This window comes from Numenius arquata, chromosome 1 (genome assembly GCF_964106895.1).
Source record: "Numenius arquata chromosome 1, bNumArq3.hap1.1, whole genome shotgun sequence".
NCBI lineage: Eukaryota > Metazoa > Chordata > Aves > Charadriiformes > Scolopacidae > Numenius > Numenius arquata.
The window spans coordinates 115,704,045-115,728,303 of NC_133576.1; positions in this window are offsets into that span (position 1 = coordinate 115,704,045).

A 24,259-nucleotide genomic window follows, 5' to 3' on the forward strand; every position below is an offset into this window, starting at 1 on the left:
TTTCTTAGTTGCATTCATTATGCATAATCATAGTAAAAGTTGCATAGATGTAAATAGCAGGATTTGTGATATTACAAAAAAAATACAGCACAATTTGTTGTGGTAATGCATAGCTCTTATGTTCTTTGCCTTAAAAGGGTTTATTCTGTGATTGATTCACAAATCTTGCTTTAGAACCAGGATTTTGAGCTGTGTAATCAGTTCAGCCATTTTATTCTCATCTTTATTATTTTTTACAAACTTAACCATGAGAGTCTTTTCACTACTGAAATGAACACAGTAATTTTTAATATTGAAGTTATTATTAGGTCAATTATTATGAAGGTCAATAATTAATATTGACCTCTTTGTTGGTTCTCTCCATAACTGATTTTTCATGTCATTGTTATTGATATCTCATCTCCTTGATCTGTAGATGCTTCAGTCTATATTATTGGCTCTTGCACAATGGTGATTTGGTAACATGAGTACCCATGAAGTTCTATTTTCTAGACAACAGTAAGTCCCTTAAGGAAAATCATGTTAGTCTCTCCTCTCCCTATATTCCCTACTATTTGTTAAGCACATCATTTGCATACAGTGTGCCAACCTGCCAACTAACCTCAAGAATTATCCTCTGACGTTCATCACAGTGTGGCTAATTCACAGAGAAATCAGTCCATGCTGCCATTGTTAGTCCAAGGTACTTTTTACAACTAGATTTCCATGTGCTGTTTTTAGCAAAATGTATTTTTTCTTATAAATTCCAAATTCTAATTAGGGTTAAAAACATGTAACTCTTACAAAATTAATTTAGGTGTCTTAAAAATGATACAACAAGCAAGCATTTTTTAAAGTTCCATATTGTCCCAGTTTGAAGTAAAACCGAACCAATTTTCTGTTCTGTAACTTTACATCCTAGCTAGGCCTCCTCTAACTCTCTGAAATTAATGGCATATTGTGGAGAAAACTGCTCGTTCTCAGAATGATAAGACCAATGTTTGTGCTCCATGCCAAGGAATGGTACGCAGGGAGGCCCTTGCTTATACTTATTGCCATAACAACCAAGGTCAGCCAATTTCGTTATTTGCCCCCTTAGAGGGTCGGAAACGGAAAAAACGTAGAGGGGTCACATCGGTGGGGAGGAGTGGACAGGACAGGTGACCCAAACCTGACCAACTGGGGTATTCCATCCCATCTGCCCCATGCTCAGTATAAAGGCTGAGGGATCAAAGGGTCAGCCCCCTTCCTGCGATGGCCGACGTCCAGAGAGGACTCTGTCTGTTCATCTGCCTTTGATCCCGATCCGTGTGTTCCTAACTCCAGAGCTGGAATCCAGTTCCCATCCGTCGCTGAGTCCAGTCTGGGACTTCCCCAGTGCCTGCCGGTGACGTGACTGTCATCCTGGGAGCTTGATACAGTTTTGTATATATTGTATCTATTTCATTATTTTCTTCTTTATTTTTATTTTAATATTAATTCTTCATTAAAGTAGTTTAGTTCATTCTAAACTTCTGAATCTCCTTATCTCTTTCTCCTCCTCTCTCCTCTTTTTTGGGGGGAGAAAGGGGGGGGAAGTGCCATCTGCCGGTCCAGTTTTGGTAAATTCGGCCGAAACCACGACACATATGTATGAGCTAAATTATCGTTACTTTTGGCATTTTTATTTTATTGTGTTTCTAGACAATAACTTATGATGGAAATTAACTTTTGGTGGAAACATTCTCTCCAGTAATACAACAAACTAATTGTTGCTATTATGTATGTCTACTTGTTGAAGAAAAAGACCTAATTCATTGGCAAATGATGCTTATTCTATATGCTTCTGCATGTTTATTCTTCAACAACTTGGAACCAAATAAATGCTTAGACAGAAAGGATGCTGGTCACACACCTTTGTCTATATACTGCAGTATGACCAACAACAGGAGGAAAAAAGGATCGCGAGCTCTCATATCTCATTAGAAGGATTTTCTGAAACAGACACCATTAAATTATAACTTTAAGGACTTACTATTTATAATACCCCAAGTAATAGAGATCAGTGGAAGGTTTAGAATTGATAGGCTAGTTTATGTCAACAAAGTACATGTGTTTGATGGCCTAATTTTATTATCAGGGAACACTCAACAGTTTACCAATATATCACTGATATTATCAGCAGGGCCTTACAGTAACTATTAGTATTATTTGACATTGTTTTCCACTCTACTCAGCACTTGTTTTCCTACTCTACTCAGTGCTGGTCAGGCTGCACCCAGAGTATTGTGTCCAGTTCTGATCCCCACAATTCAAGAAAGATGCAGACAGACTGGAGAAGGTCCAAAGGAGAGCCATGAAGATGATCAAAGGTCTGGAGAACCTGCCGTATGAGGAAAGGCTGAAGGAGGTAGGTCTTTTCTCCATGGAGAAGAGAAAGCTCAGGAGGTACCTCATCACAATACTGAAGGACTTAAAAGGCAGCTACAAAAAGGATGGAGACTGTCTCTTCACAAGGAGCCACACAGAGAAAACAAGGGACTGTGGGTACAAGTTGCACTGGGAGAGTTGACATAAGAAAGAGATTTTTTAAAGTGAGAACAATCATTCATTAGTACAACCTCCCCAGGAACATGGTAGAAGAACATGGTTGGACCAGATGATCTTTGGAGGTCCCTTCCAACCTAGGCTGTTCTATGATCCAGTGATTCCATGGTTGTCTTCATAAATTATATATTTAGCTATTATATGTGTCACATTAGAAGTAGTTTAAAAAAAAACAAAAAACAACACAAAACAACAAACACCCAGTAATCATATTCTTATATTCCTGCAAAGCAACTGACTTCAGAGAAGTTTCATGAGTGAAAGTTCAGGATTTGTCCAAGGGGATTTATTTAGTTGCTTGTTTGCTTGCACTAAAATGAAAACAAGGTGTTATTCAGGATAGTTCTTTTTTTATTTTTTCTGACATCACTGAAAAAAAAAAAGCCACCTATCATCTAGGAAAGAAAGAGCTATGGTACACTTCTTCCTCAAGTTCCAAGTATTATTTATTTTTCCCTGCTTTAGGATTACCTTTCAGGATATTTATTAATATTGGCTTAATGATTTTGACCTATGACTGTAAAAGAAGGGGTATGGCACACAGCAGGGAAAAGGATGTAGTTCTGAATGTTTAGAGTTGCCCCAAGAAAGTAAGTCAAATTTACCCTGTCATCAGAATTCCAGTAGGGTTTATGTTTAAGGCCGTGATCTTCAGTTAATTGTATCTTTCCTGAAGTAGTACTTAAAACTGGACTGGCTAGTACAGTTGAGATTTTGCAGTACTGTGTAGAGAGGAAAGATTATTTCACATGTCTTGCAGGCTACACCTTTTAAAGAAAAAATGCCCATGTTGTTTGCTTTTATTGCTGCAACATGACATTGTTGACTTTTACTCAGCTTGTGATCCTCTGTTGCTCCTGGATCCTGCTCTGCAGAAGAACAAACAGGCTGGATGAGCCACATCCTGTATTTGTGCAATTTAGTATGCTGTCTAAAAGTAATGCCTCACGCTTGTGTCTGTTCAATAACAGCCTGTTTTTCTCAGACCATTCCTACAGTTTGTCAGGATCATTTTGAATTCTAATCTTGTCCTCCAATTTACACACAGTTGCTTCCAGTCTAGTCTTGTTTGCAGATTTAATAAATACACACTCTGTTCCATCATTCAGATCATTAATGACATTATTATATAATATCAAACCTTGGTCACCCCTGCAGAAACACACATGGCACCATTTTCCATGTGGACAGGGAGCCATTGATACCTGCCTTTCATTATAATGAATCAAATATTATCGTTCATCATAACCTTGTAATAAAAGTTACATACAGACCATGTTTCCAAGCCTTGCTTTTAAATTATGTTCTAAGACATTCCTAAAAGCTGAGCTGACAATGAGACGCATGGCATAGAGTAATTTAGTCTGGCAGGGTCCTTGGGAGGTGATCTGGTCTAATTCTCCCTTCTCTGACCCCTCAGCTCTCAACACTGTGAGACCTTAAGCAGGGTCAACTTTGAAGTTAGATGCAACATTGAATGTAGGTTGCTGTGGAACCTTGTCCAGTCAAGTTTTGAATATCTCCAGAGCTGCAGATTTTATAGGCTCTCCAGGAATCTTCTTCCAGTATTTGGCCATACTCATGGTGTCTTTTTTCACTTATAATGATCAGGAATTTGCCCTCCTGCCACTTTTGGTCATTGCCTCTCATATTTTCACTGTGCATATAGAATCATAGAATGGTTAGAGTTGGAAGGGACCTTAAAGATCATCGAGTTCCAACCCCCCTGCCACGGGCAGGGACACCTCCACTAGAGCAGGTTGCTCAAAGCCCCATCCAGTCTGGCCTTGAACACTGCCAGGGATGGGCCATCCACAACTTCCCTGGGCAACCTGTGCCAGTGCCTCACCATCCTCACAGTAAAGAATTTCCTCCTAATATCTAATCTAAATCTCCCCTCTTCCAATTTAAAACCATTACCCCTTGTCCTGTCACTACTCTTCCTGACAAAGAGTCCCTCTCCAGCTCTCCTGTAGGCTCCCTTCAGATATTGGAAGGCCACAGTAAGGTCTCCCCGGAGCGTTCTCTTCTCCAGGCTGAACAACCCCAGCTCCCTCAGCCTGTCTTCATAGGGGAGGTGCTCTAGCCCTCTGATCATCTTCGTGGTCTTCCGCTGGACCCGTTCCAACAGGTCCATGTCCTTCCTGTGTTGAGGACTCCAAAGCTGGACACAGTACTCCAGGTGGGGTCTCACGAGCGCAGAGTAGAGGGGCAGAACCACCTCCCGCAACCTGCTGGCCACACTTCTCTTGATGCAGCCCAGAATCCGGTTTGCTTTCTGGGCTGCCAGTGCACATTGCTGGCTCATGTTGAGCTTCTCATCCGCGAGCACTCCCAAGTCCTTCTCCTCAGGGCTGCTCTCTAGCTATTCTCTGCCCAACCTGCATTTGTGCCTGGGATTGCCATGTCCCAAGAATATGCAAGAATTCTGGCTCCATCTTATCTGTTTCCACCCACTGCATGGTTGAGAACAGCAGCTAGCTGTCACCTAGCCTTCTTTTATTCAAAATGAACAAGCCACTCCTCATATGTCATGTGCTCTCATTCTCTAACCATCTTGATGGCTTCACTCTGCCAGTTTGTCAATGTCTTTCTAATACTGAGGAGCCCCAAATTTGACACAATTCTCCAAATGCAGTCTTGCAAGTGCCAGCTAGAGGAGAATAAGCACTTCAACTAACCCACTGGCTATACTCTTACTAATGCAACCCGATTGGTGTTTAAGCTTGCGTTGCTGCAGAAGTGTACTACTTATTCATGCTTATCTTCTTGTCCCTAGGTAACCCTAGGTCCTGTTTCTACAGATCTCCTTTCTAGATAGTCAGCCTGTGTCGTTACAATATCCTATTCCAGATGCAGAGTTTTGCATTTGCCTTTGCTGAAGTTCATGAGACCCTGTCGGGTTCCCCTGAACACATTCCCCCTTCCTAGTAATTTAGTTGGCTGAGTTAAGGAGTGCGGCTGGCTCAGTCCAAGGTCAGCTCATTTGCTGGTAAGAGCTGTTCCGAAGCAAGATAGAAGCGAGGGCATTACCCTCTGTTCCCTTGGGAACTGCTTTTAAGCTGACGCTGTATTGCTCGCCCCTGCCTGTGCTACATTGCCTGTGCTACATCTACACCTCCTTGATACTCACCCTGGACTAGACCCTCTGGTTTGGCTTCAGACCTACCTAACATGGCATCAGACCTGCCTTGTCACTGCAGACTTTTGAGGTGGTCACTGAATTGGAGCTGGACCTGTTCATTGTGTCCAAACCTGACCCTGATTCAGATTTAATGACTCAACATTCTGGATCCTTGTTAGTGAGGTCTGTCCCTGCCCACCTTGCTGCTACTCTCAGCTCCCAGCTAATTTTCTCTTGCAGGGCAGCCAGGCCCTTCTGCTCATCGACAGGTTCCTGCTAGCCTGTTTCTCTCCACCTTACCCACTGTGCCTCTCAGTAGTATCATTCACAAAACTGAGAGTGCACTCCATCCCATCATTCTGGTCTTTAATAAAGTCATTCCTCCCTCCTGGAGGTCTGACTCCCTGGGCTTAGGACCAACTTAGAGGTAGCACAGCTGAGGGCTGTCCCCCTTTTATTGGTGGCCTTGAACAGAGTACTCCCAGACAGCTCTGCAGGAAAGCCTTAGCAATGACTGACTCCTTTCTCTTGGGAGCTGCTTTAAGCTGCAGCTCAGCTGTTTGGCCCTCACCTGAGCAACAGCTCCTGTTGCATTGCAGCCACATCCATGCCTGGCCATGGACCTTGCTGATCCAGACTTGGACCCCAATATGTGGACTGATTTCTTGGCTTGACCTTGGCTGTGCCTCGCCACTACGGACTTGCCTTGCAACCACTGGACAGTGTCTGACCGTGCCTACCACAGCGAGACCCCACTAGCCTCATTTAGGTACTAAGGGACTTACTGCAAAGGCCCCTGCCCTCCTGGCTGTGTTGTCACACTCAGCTCCTGGCTCCCCATTCCTTGTGGAGCCATGGGCTTTCACTGCTTCCTTACAATCAGCCCAAGTATGCACCCTTGAGGATTGCCACTAATAATCAGCTGCCAGTTGGGCTTTGAGCTGCTGATCACTGCTGGCTCTGCATGTACTTTGTAGTCCACCCATCCAGTACCTCTCTTTCCTGTCTACAAAGATACTATGGGAGATCATGCCAAAAGCCTTGCTAAAACCAAATTAAACAGCATTTACTGTTCTCACCTTATCCACAGGACCTGGTAAGTCATTAAAGAAGGCAATCAAGTTGGTCAGACATGTCTTGCTTCGATAACTCCACACTGACTGTTCCTAATCATGTTCATCTCCTTCATGTGCTGGAAAATTGTTTCCAGAAGGACTTGCTCCACAATTTTCCTGGGGACTGGTGTGAGGCTGACTAGCCTGTTGTTCCTACGATCCTCTTTCTCAATCTTCTTCAAGATGACCATGACACGTTTTTTCCGGTCATCAGGAACTTCCCCTGATCACCATGACATTCAAATATGGTATCGAGCAGCCTTGCAATGACATTGGCCAACTCCCTCTGCAGTACTGGGTACATGTGTATGTCCGGCTTGCTTAAATTATCATCAGCTCACTCTTCCTCTACCATGGGTAGCATTTGACTCCTGCAGACTCTGCCACAAGGCCCAGGGACCTGGGAGGGACCAGGGTTTGGGAGCAGACCTTGCCAGTAAAGACCAAGGCAAAGAAAGCACTGAGTACTTCAGCATTTTCTATATCCTTTGTCATTAGTCCCTCAACATATTCAGCAACGGGTCCACATTTTTCTTACTCTTCCTTTTTTTTTACCTATAAAAGTTCTTGTGACCCTTCAGGAGGTCATGTCTGTTAGAATCTGCAGTTGTGCTGCTTTCTCAGGGGAAGAGTGAACCTGTTCCATTATACTGTCCACTAGGCCCTCCTTTCTTTGCCTTCTCTTCAAGTTGTGGGCTTTATCCCCTGCCAAGCATAGTCTAAAACCCTCCTCGTGAATTAAGCCTATTGACAAAGATGCCACCTCCCTGTAGTTGTTATCATTCCTCAAAGAGAATGCCGTAGTTGTAAAAGGCAAAATCCTGCTGGCAAAACCAGCTGCTCAGCCAACTGCTGATCCACAACACATTTCCACTCCTACCCTAGTCTATCTGGGCTTCTGTGCCCTTCCACCTAGGTCACAGAGCCCTGGAGTCTCCCTTGACAATGTCGCTGCTCATAGTGATGATAGAGGTAATGGTCTGAGGGACGGGCAAGCCTTGACAATCTCTTTGCAACATCTTAGATCCAAGCCCCTGGAAACAAATCTCCAAATATGGCAAGCCTCATCAGCTGTGGTGTCTCTGTCACCTGCACAAAGCAGTCTCTAACCACTGCAGCCTCTTAGTGCCTCTTAATGTCACCTTTTCAACATATGGATCAGCTGCATCCCCTGATGGAACTTGTTCTTTTTCACCTGTTGCAAGTGTCCTCCAGTTGCACATGTGCAGTGCAGAAAGAGCCTTCTTTCTGTTGGTGGAAGTAACAACTATTTCCAGCCACCACTGACTCAGCTTCTGGCTCACCTCTGACAAGTCTTCATGAAGAACTTGATTTCCTCTCATTCACTCCCTCCAACACTATGCAATCTGTTCATGTCCTTCCTTGGCACCTTCACCTGGTGGCTCAATGATTTAAGCAGAGCACACCTCATACAGATGAGGACACCATCACTTTCAGCTGAGTTGTGGAGAGAAGCATGAGTCACTCTGCAAACTGAGGCTTGAATGGTTGTCATCTTTCAGAAGCTTCATCTTGGTCAAGACTTCTGTGCAAGGAGCAGTCAGTCTGGCTGCTGCTGGGGAGCATGTGTTGTGGTATGCCAACATTGTCACTGTGCTGACTCTTGCAGTCCTGTGCAGTCTGAGAAAGAGACTGTAAGTTCCTTTGGTTTTCCCTCTGGTGTGAACTGCTTCACTGACTGCAAAGTTCTGGTTTTATACCATTTGTGGTATTCCTGGTCAGTGGCACTCCCTAGGAGTTGGTTAAATAAGCAGCTCAGCACAACCCTGTTTCCCTCCCACACACACTAGATTACCTGCCTGGCAGGCAAATTCTAATATTGTTTTTTTGGCTACTAGCCATGATACATTGATTGTGTGAATGCTAAGTCATTTTTTTTTTTAAATTACTCCTATGTATAGATTCATAGAATCATCTAGGTTGGAAAATACCTTTAAGATCATCAAGTCAACTGTAAAACTAACACTGCCAAGTCCACCACTAATCCATGTCCCTAAGTGCCACATTTACACATCTTTTAAATACCTCCAGCAATGGTGACTCAACTACTTCCCCGGGCAGCCTGTTCCAATGTTTGACAACCCTTTCGGTGAAGAAATTTTCCCTAATATTCAATATAAACCTCCCCTGGTGCAACTTGTGTCCATTTCCTCTTGTCTTACCACTTGCTACTTGGGAGAAGAGACCAGCCCCCACCTCCTGACAAACTCCTTTCAGATAGTTGTAGAGAGTGATAAGGTCTCCCCTCAGCCTCCTTTTTTCCAGGCTAAACAACCCCAGTTTCCTCAGTCTCTCCCCATAAGACTTGTGCTAGAGACCCTTCATCAGCTTTGTTGCTCTTCTTTGAACACGCTCCAGCACCTCAATGTCTTTCTTGTAGTGAGAGGCCCAAAACTGGACACAGTATTTGAGGAATGGCTTCCCAAGTGCTGAGTACAGAGAGTGAGTACTTCCGATAGCTCTCTCATTACCCTTGGGTGGATCCCATCCAGCCCCATAGACTTCTGTGTGAGGAAGGTGAAGGAAAACAAAAACGCAGAAGTTTTCGGTGGTTTACATTTGTCCATAAAACAGATGCTTTAGAGGAAGAAGTTTTGAGACCTTCTTCAGCAGATACATCTGCAACTGAAGTTCTTGAAAGGATTTGGTCTGTACTCTTCAGTCTGTAGTCAGTCTTCCTAGGACTGCAGTGATGAGAACAGTTAGAGGGAGGAAGGGGGTGGGAGGTTGGTAAAGTGGACTGAACTTCACTGAAAGTATTTGCACAAATCTGTAATGTGACAAATTTTTTTTTCACTTTCACAGTTATATATAATTTTCTTGATAAAAATATACATTTTTTTCAGCAATCTTTTTATAAATGTATAAGGGTTTTTTTGTGTGAATGTCCATGAATAACATTTATTTACCAAGATACCCAGTGACATAGGGAAATTCCTCAGGAAAACCATACCTTCCAAAACGTGTCTCATATGGGCTGTAAAAGTTATTGCAAGATATTCTAATGTATCGTTTGAAAATTAGTAGGTGATCAAGCAATTAGGCTTTCATAATACGTAAGCACAAGGGAGCAGTTATAATTGCACAGGAAAACTTAACTTTGCCATTTCTGGGCTATAAGACTGTCCTTTCTGCAGCTTTTTTATTATTTTTCTTGAGTAAATGGAAGGTAGCTTTTAAGAATACATTAGTACCACTTATTCTACATAGAACAACTTCTGGGGTGGTTTTTTTGTTTGTTTTTGTTTGTTTGGCTTTTTTACATTGAAATAACTTCAATCTATTTCTGTTTATACTAATATGATGCAGTATAGTGTTAGGCTATTTTCCCTACAGGTTATACAGAACTGGTTGTATAATAATATAATATAATAACCAAGTTGTAGTGTTTGAACAGTGCTAATGTTTTATTTGATCAGAACTGTCAGCCTCACTATGCCTTGTGCACATTACATCACAAAGGTTTGCACATTTAAAAAAAAAAAAAAGGGCTCATCAAGACTCACAGCTTTGACTCATTTTCTTGGATAGATATTGTGTTTTTATTAACCTCCTCACAGTTCAATTACTTGCAGTTTCCAACTTCAGGTAGACACATCAATGCCATCTTTAATTTCTTTATAGATAGCTTGTAAGGTATTTGGGTTTGATGTAGGTGTGAGAGAAACAAGACAGCCTTCAGCTGTTAGCTTTAGTGTTGAGTATGGATAAAGGTTACATAAATAATTTCTCCTTTCACAGAACTTTTCTCCACCGTTTAACAGAAGAGCCCAACAGATCTTACAATAGTAACATATTTCCACTTTTGTTTTTTAAGCTTTAAAGATTCTTCATATTTTCCCTATCCATGACACCATTGCACATAACTATCTGTGGGAGTTGTTATGACTACAACTGGACTGCCTAACCTGTATCTTTTTTTTTTTTTTTTTTTCAGAGGTAAGCAAAATTTAAGTAAGCTATCTTACATCATACCTCTTCTTTTCCCCCAGAATTTGGTCCTTATTTGTTTTTGAGATGCCTTAAAAGTTTAGATAGTCTCTATTCACTACCTATTACAGTAGTTCAAGAACTACTGCTCAGCTCTTGCTCATTTGGAGTTATTCTTAGCCTCCTGAAATCAAGTTTTAGCAAGCTCAGCCTGAGAAGGCTTTCATTTCAAACATAGTTAGGTCAGTTTGTGAATGATTTGCACTATTGATTGGACTTTCATCCTTGCATTTAAAAGCAAAAATAGAGTCAATACCTTATAAGCTTCTGGATAAATGTGTCTTTACCAAAACTGATAAAATCTCATTTTGTTTTGCTGGTGATCCAAAACACTCTCATGAACACTTTACATTTACTGTCTGTTCTGCTTTTGACTCTCAGATCATTGCCTTCTCAGAATATAGTTTTGTTTCAACATCCATTTTCATTCTCAGCACAAGCACTGCATGGTGGGACAGGTACCTTTATCTAGTCTTCTTTTTTCCCTTTGTATTTGCAGAGACGGTCTGATTGACCAGTTCCACTGACAGATTTTTGTGTTGTTTTCTTAAGTCTAATGATTACAGCAGTATGGTTTGGATTATCTGTGGGATCTGTCTCTCTGTAAAGAGAAGAATTCACCTAACAAAGGCTACCTTCAGAGATCTAATTGAAGTACTTGTCCTTCTCTGTTGGTTTTTTTTTGGGGGGGTTTTGTTTTTCTTTTCAGGGAACTACCCTTGTATATAATTGTTTCCAGAGGTGACAACTGTTCTCATATTCTGTGTGAAGAACAGCCTAGAACTGACCAATATGAAATGGTATCTAAAAGAGTGTGTTTGAATAAGAACTTAAATCGGGGCTGGACAGTAAGCATCTCCATTCACCATGAAGTTCTCTTCAGAAGCTCTGGGGCTCTGCCTTCCGTGGGAGCTTCCTTCTCTTTGAACTGGAAATTCAAGCTCTTTTGTTTTCTGCCTTCTTATCAATTTTGCACTTCTTTCTGCATAAAGGTCCAGAAGTAAGAATAAACACTGTCCCATTATCTTATCATTCCAGCATGGTGACTGGGGCAGTATCCTTGCAACTGGGAACTCAAGGGTTCAAAACCACTCAGATTAATGTAGCCCTTCCTCAGTTTCTTTTCCTAGACCTCCTTCTGAATCCAAAGCACAGCTTTGCATCCTGGATGTATTTATACTGATTTTCTTCTTCCTAGAGAGGTCTGGATGAGACCTATACATTTGCACCAAAACTGGTTTTGACATTTTCAGAATAGTGGGTACCAAGGGAGGAATAACCTCATGCATATACAGGTTAAGGGATTGACCTGCCTGAAAGCAGCTCTGTGGAGAAGGACCTGGGAGTTCTGGTGGACAACAAGTTGACCATGAGGCAGCAATGTGCCCTTGTGGCCAAGAAAGCCAATAGTCTCCTGGGGTGCATTAAAAAGAGCATGGCCAGCAGGTTGAGGGATGTCATCCTCCCCCTCTACTTTGCCCTAGTGAGGCCACATTGGGAGCCCTGTGTCTAGTTCTGGACTCCCATTTCAAGAAAGACAAGGAACTACTGGAGAGAGTCCAGTGGAGGGCTACGAAGATGATCAGGGGACCGGAGCACCTCTCTTATGAAGAAAGGCTGAGAGACCTGAGTCTTTTCAGCCTGGAGAAGGGAAGACTGAGAGGGGATCTCATCAATGCTTATAAATATCTAAAGGGCAGTGTCAAGAGGATGCGGCCAGACTCTTTTCAGTGGTGCCCAGCGACAGGTCAAGAGGTAACAGGCACAAACCAGAACACAGGAAATTCCATCTCAACATGAGGAAAAACTTCTTTACTTTGAGGTGCCAGAGCACTGGAACAGGCTGCCGAGAGAGGTTGTGGAGTCTCCTTCTCTGAAGATATTCAAAACCCACCTGGACATGGTCCTGTGCAACCTGCTCTAGGCGAACCTGGTTTGGCAGGGGGATTGGACTAGATGATCTCTAAATGTCCCTTCCAAACCCCACCGTTCTGTGATTCTGTGGGTTTCAAACAGCAAATGTACATGCCATGTTTTAATGATGAAGAATATCTTAGAATATATGACAACTTACATGGACTGAACTCATATAATCTCTGCTGCAGTCTTTCTGAAAACTGATTGAAATTTCTAACTAGAATATAGTGTTCCATCTGTAGTTTGATACCATTGTGTTATTGTGTAATACTTAGATACGAGATTTGATAGATCACGCTTTCTGTTGATACTACAGCAGGCTTCTTATTCATTTCCACAAATAAGACACTGCTTGCAACTCACCAAGTTTCTACTGCATTAAAGAAGAAAGAATCCTTATTCATATAATTGTAGCTAAGCTTCTCAAACCTGTGTTCTGTCTTGGCAAATCTGGAGTTCTGAAAATGAGATGTCTTTATTACTGAGTAAAATGGGAAGCTGACGAAGTTGCTGTGCTCCTTTTAGTTTATTGGAAAGGAATTCTATTTCTTGTACCTGGGATACAAATGCACAAAAGGAGTGGAATCTTTGTAAACCCTGCATCCCACAGAACCAGTTACTGCAAGGTGAGCAATTACTTGCCTTTTCAAGCATTACTAGGCATATCCAAATAGATATTATTCTCTACGTAGGTATCAGAAATAAATTTAAGGACAGATTTTCAAGTATTGCCTATGTCTCAGCCACAGTTTTTCATGATAGTGCTTTAGGTGATTTACTTGTCTAGGCACAACACAATTGAGGGAAGAACTTAAAGAAAAAATATAAAACCCCCTTAAATGCAAAAATTTACACCAGAATGTGCAGAATTCTTCATTGTCATCAAAGCGCTGAAAATTCTTCCTGAAATAAAAAGTACTGTATTCATATTGAACTTCTGTTTTGCTTGTATATATGTATTCCTGGGAAATTTATTTTTTCATATATATACGACTCTAGCTTATGACATAATCCAAATGTTGATGTGATTTACACAAATGAGTGCCATTATACGGCTTTTACACACATTGCAACAAAGAAGTTTTATATTCTTTGCTGATGTCTTGTATTTATAAAAAGAAGCATAATATAAATATGATTCTGAACCACTGGAATTGTGCATGTGGCTATATAATGTTTTATTGTCAGTGTTACTGTTATTGCTACATTCAGCCTTTGTTTTCTCTTGTTCTCGGTTTTTGTTGTGTCTGATTATAGTTTTTGTCTTTGACCAGATTTTAGGATAGACAGGAAAACTTGACTTTCCCTTGTTTGAATAAAATAGATACAATAGGTCCCTGATTCAAATTACGGTTTCTTAGTACTACTAAATAACTAATACTAGTTTTAAAACACGCATTTTTAGTGAAATTATAAAACAATGCACTGGTACAATGAGACAAGTAATCCTATGTGAGAACAGTATTTCTCATCCTATTTCTGAAGTTTGCTGTGGGAAAACCACCCTTAATGAATCCAGAAAAAAAAGAGGAGGAAAGATTTGCTTATGTGACTGAGAATTTCTGCTATATCATCACTTTTGTTTTCTTATATTAAAATTGAAGGTATGGAGGAAAATTAAAATTGATGATCCTTTATATTTATGTTTTATGTTGGCAGTTTTTCTATAACAACATACATACAGCCTGCTCCTAATGGAAATTGTGTGGTGGTGCTGTGCAAGTTATCACCTAAATATTCTTTTTATTTCTAATAGTGTTACTGTAATTCTTTGTAATATAAGAGGCTGACACGTGTAATTTTAATACAAACCTTGACAGGTTTTCTTCTTCTGTAATCCATCTTTGAAAAGCAAATAAATTCTGATAAGAATATCAAAAGGGTATCCCTGTACTGTTACCCTTCCCCCAACTTTAACTTCTCTTCCATTAAAAGTTAGATTCTTAATTCATATAAGTCCTCATTTCAATACGACAGCACTGAAATCAATGTAATAACATGTATTGCTGTGGATAAGAATCTGGTCCAAGGGTTTTTCTCCAGTAATCTGATAAAACAAATGTAATTAGGTGTTAAAGAATCTTGAGGTGTCTGCAGTGTAAACATTAAACATTGATCACCTGCTGATTTAATTTATGACCATAAATATATTCCAAGAGAGTGCCTTGAACTTAGGTAGCACGCTGACATAAAAAAGAAAAGTGGGCTTGAAAAGTCATTAACATTTTTCTGAGTAACAGTAGAATGGAAATTTTTGGGCCAGATAATTTATAACAACAGGGAGAAAATTTCATCATCAACAGCTGCAACACCAGGAGCAGCACAACAGGCCCTTTATGCCTTTTCACTTCGGAAACCTCAGTAGTAGATATTGCTTCCTTCTCAATGTCAATAATATTGTGATAATTTTTAACAAAGTGGAAAATCCATGGGTGATCCTGGCTGCTTTCTTTTCATCTGGTACTATACTAAATAAGTAATGAATGAATTTATTTATTGAATTATTAAGCTATTGAGTGCATATAGCACAGTGTAAATGTTTCAGAGACAAAACCGGTAAGTTAAACTTGGACAGTAAGCTAGGAATTGCTTATACAGAAAACAGCATACTCAAAATATTTATTTATGAACACAGACTTTTTAAAAGTTTGTTATTTCTTCCACCAAGAACAAATGTTAATTTCCTTCAAACTAAGCCACCAAAAGATTATGTTTAGAATAAAATTTGCTGAAATGAATGATAAATTTATCTCAAAGTGAAAACAGAAAAAAAAGGAAATGGGTAAAGCCAACATTCACATCCAAAAGACATGAATCTTCAAGTATTAGTCCATAACTGTGTATTTGGTGCACACCTGGAAATGCTCATATATTTGGTTCCAACTTCCTAAGTCTATTTTTGAAAATAACTAGCCATTGGCTATAATAAGACTCTCACAATTCTACTATCTACACGTAACGTACAGAGAAATAACAGAAAATATTGGAGATATGTCTTTTTTTTAAAGATAGAGCTTCAAATATTTCACACATCCAAACTTCCAGGGTTACCTTATGTACACATAAGAGATGGGATCTGTCTAGTCTGACTTTAGATATCTAAATCCTATTCACCCAAGGATGCTATCTGACAAGCATTTACTTGGCTGACAGTGCTAGGTCCTAGCTTGCTTCACTGTGTGCTTTTCCCTCCATACTGTCCACTGAATTACAACAAGACATCTGTTTGTGGGTCAGTTATGACTGTTGTTAAGCTGAAACTACTATGGAAATCAACATTCATCAAATGATGGTTTGTCTGTGTAGTCACCCCATGCTGATTCTGTAGTCAACAACACCCAGAAGACTATTTGTTGGCCCTGGTTTAGAGTAACATGACTTGTTCATTGCAGGTGTCTGTCTCCGTGGGCTTTAAAAATGGCCAAGGGCACTGGCATTCAGCCAAGCAGGTGATTCTGTGACAGTTTAGTCTAAGTCAGCGTTGGGTGTTTCTGGCTTTTCTTTGCACTTGCAGCCGCACCTTCCTTCCTTTTTCTTCTGCTTTTCGGATCTTGTCATGAGACAGTTTAAACTCTCATGACTACACTTTTATACAGTTAAGCTTTAGATGCCTGAATAAAATTAGATCACTCTCAGTGTAAGTTTCTAAGATAAAACTGATTTAAGAACGCCTTTAGTACACAATTAGATATATTCATGAGATAATGTATGGGTGATATAGGAATTTGCCTCACTTCAATTTCCAGTTATTGCATGCACAGTTGGGAAAATTTAATTGCTGGTATCTTAATCTGCACTTGTGCCTTGTGCCTAGGGACAGGATTTAAGGAGGAGAGGAAATAACAGTAGTGGAAAAGAATTGAGTCAGGGTTCTCTTGAGAAATCTTGACCCATCAAAGTCCATGGAACAAAATAGGATGCCTCTGAGGATGCAGAGAATGGTGGCTGTATAATTTCTGAATGGTCATAGATATTGGGGCTGGGAGGTTCCTGATAACTGGAGAAAAGCAAATGTCCTGTTCTCAAAAATGGCAAGAAGCACAATCCAGAGAATATCAGGCTGGTCCCTGAGAAGCAAGTCTGCTTGAAAGCCACCTCTGGATGCATGTTAAAAACTGAGGCGATTCAGAATAGCCAGCATGGACTTGCTGTGGGTAAATCCCTTAGCAACTTGCTCTGGATTCTGTTGACTCTGCTTTGAGCAGAGGGTTAGACTTGAGACCTCCCAGGGTCACTGCCGGTCTGAGTGTTTCTTTGTCTCAATGTCAGTGACTGTATTTCAGCTGAGGAGGGTGATGAATGGGAATAGTAACTTTCAGCTGAGGAATTGCAATTCTTTACACTACCTGATCCTATTTGCATGAATAAACTGAGGAAGCACTTTAAAAATTCAGGATACTTATGTGTACAGTAATTTTGTATTAGTTTTATATTTACAAAGCTTTAAGTAATGTCAGTTTACTGAGTGGTTTCCAATAAATAATTTTTTATATTCACACCTTAGGAAGAAAATCCAGTGAAAAATTACACTTCATGTTGACCAACTTCTTTGTGCTACAGGAATAACATTTACTAAGAATAAGGCAAAGGTCAAAAATTTTGAAAGATTATGTTACAATTATGTAGTAGTTTTTGGTGACAACAGTTATGCTGTTTTTGCTGTGCTTACACTATGTAATTTTGTTTTTCTTCCCCTGTGCATTCATTTCCAGAAGAAAAAATTTAGCTCAGATCAGATAAGATATCAGAACAGTTATTTATGGAACAGGAAGTTTTGTAATCTTCACATTCTAATATGGACGTTATTCACAGTTTACTGAACTGGTGAAAATTAAATTTAAAAAAAATGTGGGAGTCATGTTAAGGGTTTTCCTATGTTTATATATCCAAAAGCTGGCTAGTTAAGAAATTAAATCTGCATTTTGGTAACTGTGAGTGAAAATCATCAAAGTAATCTAACCTAACTTCATATGTCTAGAAGCTGAACCTCTAAGACCTGGCTATTTTCCATTTTTTCTCTTCATAATCAAGTGAAAGAAACAAGCTTTTATTGAGTGTGGAATATGTAAGTTTCCTTCACAGAATCACAGAATGGCTGAGTTTAGAAGGGATCTCTGGAAATAATCTGGTCCAACCCCCCTGTGCAAGCAGGGCGACCTAGAGCTGGTTGCCCAGGACCCTATCCAGATGGCTTTTGAACACCCCAAAGGAGGGAGACCCCACAACTTCTCTGGGAAACCTGCACCAGTGCTTGGACACTCTCACACTGAAAGTGTTTCCTCATATTAAGAGGAAACTTGTGTTCCAGTTTTTGCCTGTTGCCTCTGGTCCTGTCACTGGGCACCACCGAATAGATTCCGGCTCCCTCTTCTTTACAATCTCCCTTCAGGCATTTACATACATTAATAAGATTCCCCTGAGCCTTCTCTTCTCCATGTTGAACAGTCCTTGCTCTTTGAGCCTTTCCTCATATGTCAGTTGCTTCAGTCCCATAGTCATCTTTGTGTCCCTTTGCTGGACTCTCTCCAGTATTTCCATATCTCTCTTCTACTGGAGAGCCCAGAACTGGACACAGTACTCCAGGTGTGGCCTCACCAGTTCTGAGTAGAGGGGAAGGATCATCTCCCTCAACCTGCTGGCAACACTCCTTTTAATGCAGTCCAGGATACCATTCACTTTCTTTGCAGCAAGGACACATTTCTGGCTCATGTCCAACTTGTCCACCAGGACCTCCAGGTCGTTTTCTGCCAAGCTGCTTTCCAGCTAGGTGGCCACCAGCATATACTGGTGCTTGGGGTGCAGGACTTTACACTTCTCCTTGCTGAACAAGGCATCTAAATTAGGCATCTAAATTAGGCATCTAAATTAGTTAGCTTGGTTAGCTTGGTTGCTAAACCTAGAACAGATTACTTTTACCTGAAGCAAAAAAATCTGGATCTTAGAGAGGTAGGCCATTCTGACTTCTCAATGGCTGCACGTGTTCAACAACTTTGAATAGTCAGGTTAAGAGATCTATGCCTAATAACATGAAACTGTATCCTATAGCACCTATCAGATACTTCCTGGTACCATTTGAAATTACTCAATATGAAACCTGTATCACCCTCACCCTCTTAAATGAACTATTCATGATTTTTTTTGTTCTCACTGTTCAGTTATGTTCTTTTTATACAGTTTTCCTGTTTCACTAAGTCAGAATCTTTTAGAACAACTTCAGCTTTTCCCCGTATTTACAATTTTCTGTATTTTATGAATGCTGTTACATTTCTACTTCTTCACTACTTGCAGAAAAAGTCACCTTTTAAAAAACATGTTATCATACCATCTTCTTAATAATTTGTTTTTCATTTCTGAAGTCTCACAATTTTATTAAAATCTCTGTAGTGTTAACATTAGAATAAATTATTCTGGATGATGTCATAGCAGTGCCAAATGAAAAGAAAGCTCATCCTTCTTTTTCTGTGTGGTGTCTATATTCAGTGTCAAGAATCATTGCTAGTGCCAAGTTAAGATTTTCTGGTCTTAAGCCCTTCCAGAACGTAGCAAAATCAAAACCTTAGATAACCAGAAAAAATCAGAGTTAAGATACAGGCAAATGCAAATTAATTTTTCCTTCCATTCAATGCCAAAAATATCTACAATACTTGAATATTGGTTGGTTTTGTTTGTTTGTTTTTTGCAGATAATACAGAGAATAATACAGAGAATTCAGGAAACACCACAAGACAAAGCCTAAGACTCATGTTTTGATGGGGCAATATGTGAACGCTAAGCTATAGAGTCAAGATTGACTTACTTTTCTACAGTTATACAAAACACCCCCCAGAAAAAAACCTACACTCTTGTTAAATTTAGCAGCATCTGTGTCTTTTCTCAAAGGAGGATCTCTAGTACCCTGATTTCACTTGTCTGCTGCCATGCTTTGCTGATTTCATTAATGACATTTGGGCCAGAAAAATGCCACATGCTACAAGGCATGTGCTACAAAGGTATAAGACTCAGTCAAGAATTAATTCCACCTATTCTAGGCTAGAAGCAGAATGGCCATACATCCCATTATAATCTGCACAGAGTGATATGTGGACTGCATTTCTGGGTCACAGATACCTCCGTTTTTCGACTACAAAGGCATTTTAGATCATTGTACACTGCCATGCACTTAGAATTCCAGCTGAAAATCCAAAGATGGGTGAGATCAATCCAGATCTTACTGCTGAATGCAGATAGACTGGATCATAGAGGAGTAAGAAGGACAACTGTGTTAGCACTTTTGGCATCAGTTTTCTGGGAGGACAAGAGAGAGACTAAGTTTTTTAAGAAATAAGATTAATTAAGAGCAACCTGATCTGGTGAAAGGTATCCCTGCCCATGGCAGGCGATTTAGAACTAAATGATCTTTAAGGTCCCTTCCAACCCAAACCATCCTAGGATTCTATTATGCTGAACCTGTTGCACTTACATACATTTGCTGTACTACTGTGGACAGTTAAACATTCTGTAAAATACTTTTGTAGGCTACATCTACACAATCTCTCTGATTTCTTATAATGGAATAGAAATAAAAATCATGATATAAAATATAGGGAGGGTGGACTTTCTGAGGAAGGCATGGAGAGAAATTACAGGTCCTAATTCTCAAAATGCTGGCAGTCAAATGTTACATGGTTAAACTAACTTTAAATGCATAACAGGCAATCTTTTGGTCCCTTCAACCATCTTTTGTAGTATGCTATCTCCCTCCTTCTCTACTACCATATCCAGTTAGTCTTCTTTCTGCCTGGTTAAACCATTGACTGATATGCAAATGATCTCAGCATTGTGTTGCCTTCTGGTACCAGCTATGTATCAGAGGCAGAAGTTTATTAGAATGTTGCACACATCCTTTGCTATGCATGCCAAGATGTAATTCAGGGTAAGCCCTGTGTACCCATAACATTTCCCCCCATGCAGCTCCTGCTCTAACCTGACTTTTATTAACTCATTCTATTTTCTCCAGACATATTGATCCTCACAAATTGCTAGGTGATATGTGTATTAATCCAGTATTTCCAAGTTTTCAGAATAAAAATTGCTACTTGTCTCACTTTAGTTATCCTGGTCAGCTTGGGTGCTCTCAGAGGGGAGGGAGCAACAGACATGTTCAGAGTGGCAGGACCTCCAGGGTTAAGCATTCTTTTGGGGCTTGAATAAACTCTTGGAAACCACTGTTTGAAAGAACAAGTAGTCCCTTGCAACCATAGTAGTACTCATATGAGAGAAAAAGGGCCTTAGATACTGTAATCTAAGTTTACTCAGGGTGTAAAAACTGGCTTAAACTCTGAGATTTTGACCTAAACCTAGAAGGTCTGAAGGAATTAAATATTTTGTCATACAGAAGGGTGGGCAGAGTGCACCTACTTCCTGTCAAGTAACAATATATTCACCCATGACAGATAGTGTCTGTTCTCTTCACTGATTGATCTTGGTTAGTCTGTTATTTTATTTTAAGAAAAAATTGAGTGGGTCAGGTAGGATGCCTTGGAGGGAGGTTATGTCTTTCCTGAAGAGCAACTGAGCATTCTCAGGAAGTAAAGGTTGGAGATTGCTGAATGTTGCAAGGAAAAGAGGAAAAGAAGGGAGCCACAGGAAGAAGCTGCACAAGTGACAAAGAAGTTTAGTGACGAAGAATGGCGCAAGGAGCAGAGCAATAATAGTTGCACCTCTTGCTGCACAGCACCAGTAACATAGATTTAAGGACAGCTCCTTGAGTCTACAGGTTCCTGTGATAATTAGCTGTCTGCGGTATTTCTTATTTACCTTGTCACGCCTATGAAGTCCCACGTTTTTGATACACATGCATTTATTGTAAGAGCTAAACAGTTGAACTAATGAGCTGATGTTTTAAGGATATTTTCATTTTTACTTTTCTGAATTATAGTTGAGGCATAGTTGAAGACAAATGCAGGCATGTAGAATTTATCCACCTGTCATTTGGGAATTATAGTTTACTCTCATGCATCAAAAAAGTTAAGCTTGGCCACTCTTTATTTGCACTATACTACTGCCAAAGAGGATGTAGGTGCCCTGAATGACAGATCATTTAGGGTTAATCTTTGCTTGCTTGTTCCTGATAATCAAGAAAAACGGGTTTCTGTGGAAGCAGAATGGTATAACTGAAAAAAAAATATTCAAAAATTAATCTCCTTTTGTTCTCTTACTACATACTTTATTGGCATAAATATGACACATGGGATCTTTTTTTCCCTCAAAATCAAATTTAAAAAAAACCACCAACATACCCTGTTTGTAACTTCATAACACAAACGGCATAACACAAATTCTGTCAAATGTGTAAACCTGATGAGCTGAAGCATGCAATGTAGAGGGTTGTCTTTGTGAGTGACTTGCCAGCAAGGAATATCCTTGAACAGCCCAGTATTCCCTGGCCTCATCTGCATGCCTGATCTTTTTCCTTTTTTTTTTTTTTTTTAATAACAATACTAGTTAGATTCTTTTTTTAAGTTGAGGTGAACACAATAATCTTATCTGAACAAATGTAGGCTGGCAAATTATATCCATTGTGTCCTGGGTAAAGGTCATCTGCACATGGCAAGGTGGCCCTCAAGAGGGCTCAGAAGTTTTGTTTACCTGACAAGAGGAGGACCGTCCAAGGTTTCCTTTTCCTGCCAAGAATTCTGTGACCATGTGTATTGCAGATCCCTCCCATGAAGAGTAGGATCACAGAAGGGACTCCTTGTTTAGGAGTGTGATAGCAGAGGTGTCATCACAACAAACACGAGTAGTAAAGGACATTGAAGTCTTGGAGCATGTCCAGAGGAGAGCCACCAAGCTGGTGAGGGGTCTAGAGAACAAGTCCTATGAGGAGAGGCTGAGGGAACTGGGCATGTTTAGTCTGGAGAAGAGGAGGCTGAGGGGAGACCTTATTGCCCTCTACAACTACCTGAAAGGAGGTTGTAGAGAGGTGGGTGTTGGCCTCTTCTCCTAAGGGATAATGACAGGACCAGAGGAAATGGTCTGAAGTTGCAGCAGGGGAGGTTTAGATTAGATATTAGGAAGAATTACTTTACTGAGAGAGTGGTCAAACACTGGAACAGCCTGCCCAGGGAGGTGGTGGAGTTGCCATCCCTGGAAGGTATTTAAGAAACACGTAGACATGGCACTTCAGGGCATGCTCTAGTGCCCGAGATTGTTGGTTTGTGTCTGTTTGTGGGTGGGTTTTTGTGTGGGTTTTGGTTTTTTTTCTTTTTCTGTTGGACTCGATCTCAAAGGTCCCTTCCAACAATGGAGATTCTGTGATTCTGTAAAAACAACAACTCAAAATAAAATTAAAAAATCAAAAGGCCTGCAATGTTCATTATTCTGTGAGATTTCCTCTGTGATGAAAATAGTGTTGATAACACACTGATATTTTAGCTACAGATGAGCAGCGTTTACATAATGTCAAGGCCTTTTCTGCTACTCACACTGCCCTGCCAGCGAATGGGCTGAGGATGCACAAGAAGTTGGGATAGGACACAGCCAGGACAGCTGACCCCAACTGACCACAGGGATATTCCATACCATGTGACAGTGTGCTCAGCAATAAAAGCTAGGGAAAGAATGAAGAAGGGAGCAGGGGAGATATACAGTGATGCTCTTTTTCTTCCCAAGTAACAGTTACGCTTGATGGAGCCCTGCTTTCCTGGAGATGGCTGAACACCTGCCTGCTGATGGGAAGGGGTGAATGGATTTCTTGTTTTGCTTTGCTTGTGTGTGTGGCTTTTGCTTTACTTATTAAACATTCTTTATCTGAACCCACAAGTTTTTTTTTCCTTTTACTCTTCCAATTTTCTCTCCCATCCTGACTGGGCGGAGTGAGTGAGCAGCTGTGTGGCGCTGCTGGCCGGGGTTAAACCATGACAAATCCTTAAGAAAGTAAGAGGTTTTCCATTATAGCAGAGCTCCCAAACCATATCAACCTTCTTGCCTTACCATATTGCAATATATATATAAATAGAAGACAGTGGAATGCAATGCTTGGATCTGAGTACTACAAGAGTTCGAGGAATTACAAACTGGATTTCAGTTTCAGCTATTTAGGTTCAACTCAATTCATATCCTTGATCTCTGTTATTCTATAATTGATGTAAAATATGTTAAATGCAATTGATTTGGTTCAGTGAGTTATAAAATAAGAATAAATAGCACTCTTGCTTCATTTTGTATTTATTTGGAATTGAATTAGATAAACTCAGTATTGTTTTGATTTGGCACTCTGCAGACCAAATATATTTGTGTTTTAAATGTTACCAGAGACACCAATTAGAGATCTATCCTGTCATAATAGGCACTGTGCAAATATTACTTCCTAGAAGAAATGATTTTTTATTTGTAAGGAAAAAACAATCTAGTATCCTTTACAGCCACGCAGTCTTGAACATAAATGCAGAAGAGCTTAGGTACATTGGGAGTTCTGTGTGACATCAGAACTGAATTTGACTCTTGAGACCTGGGAACGTAAAATGAAACTTGAAAATATCTGTTCTCC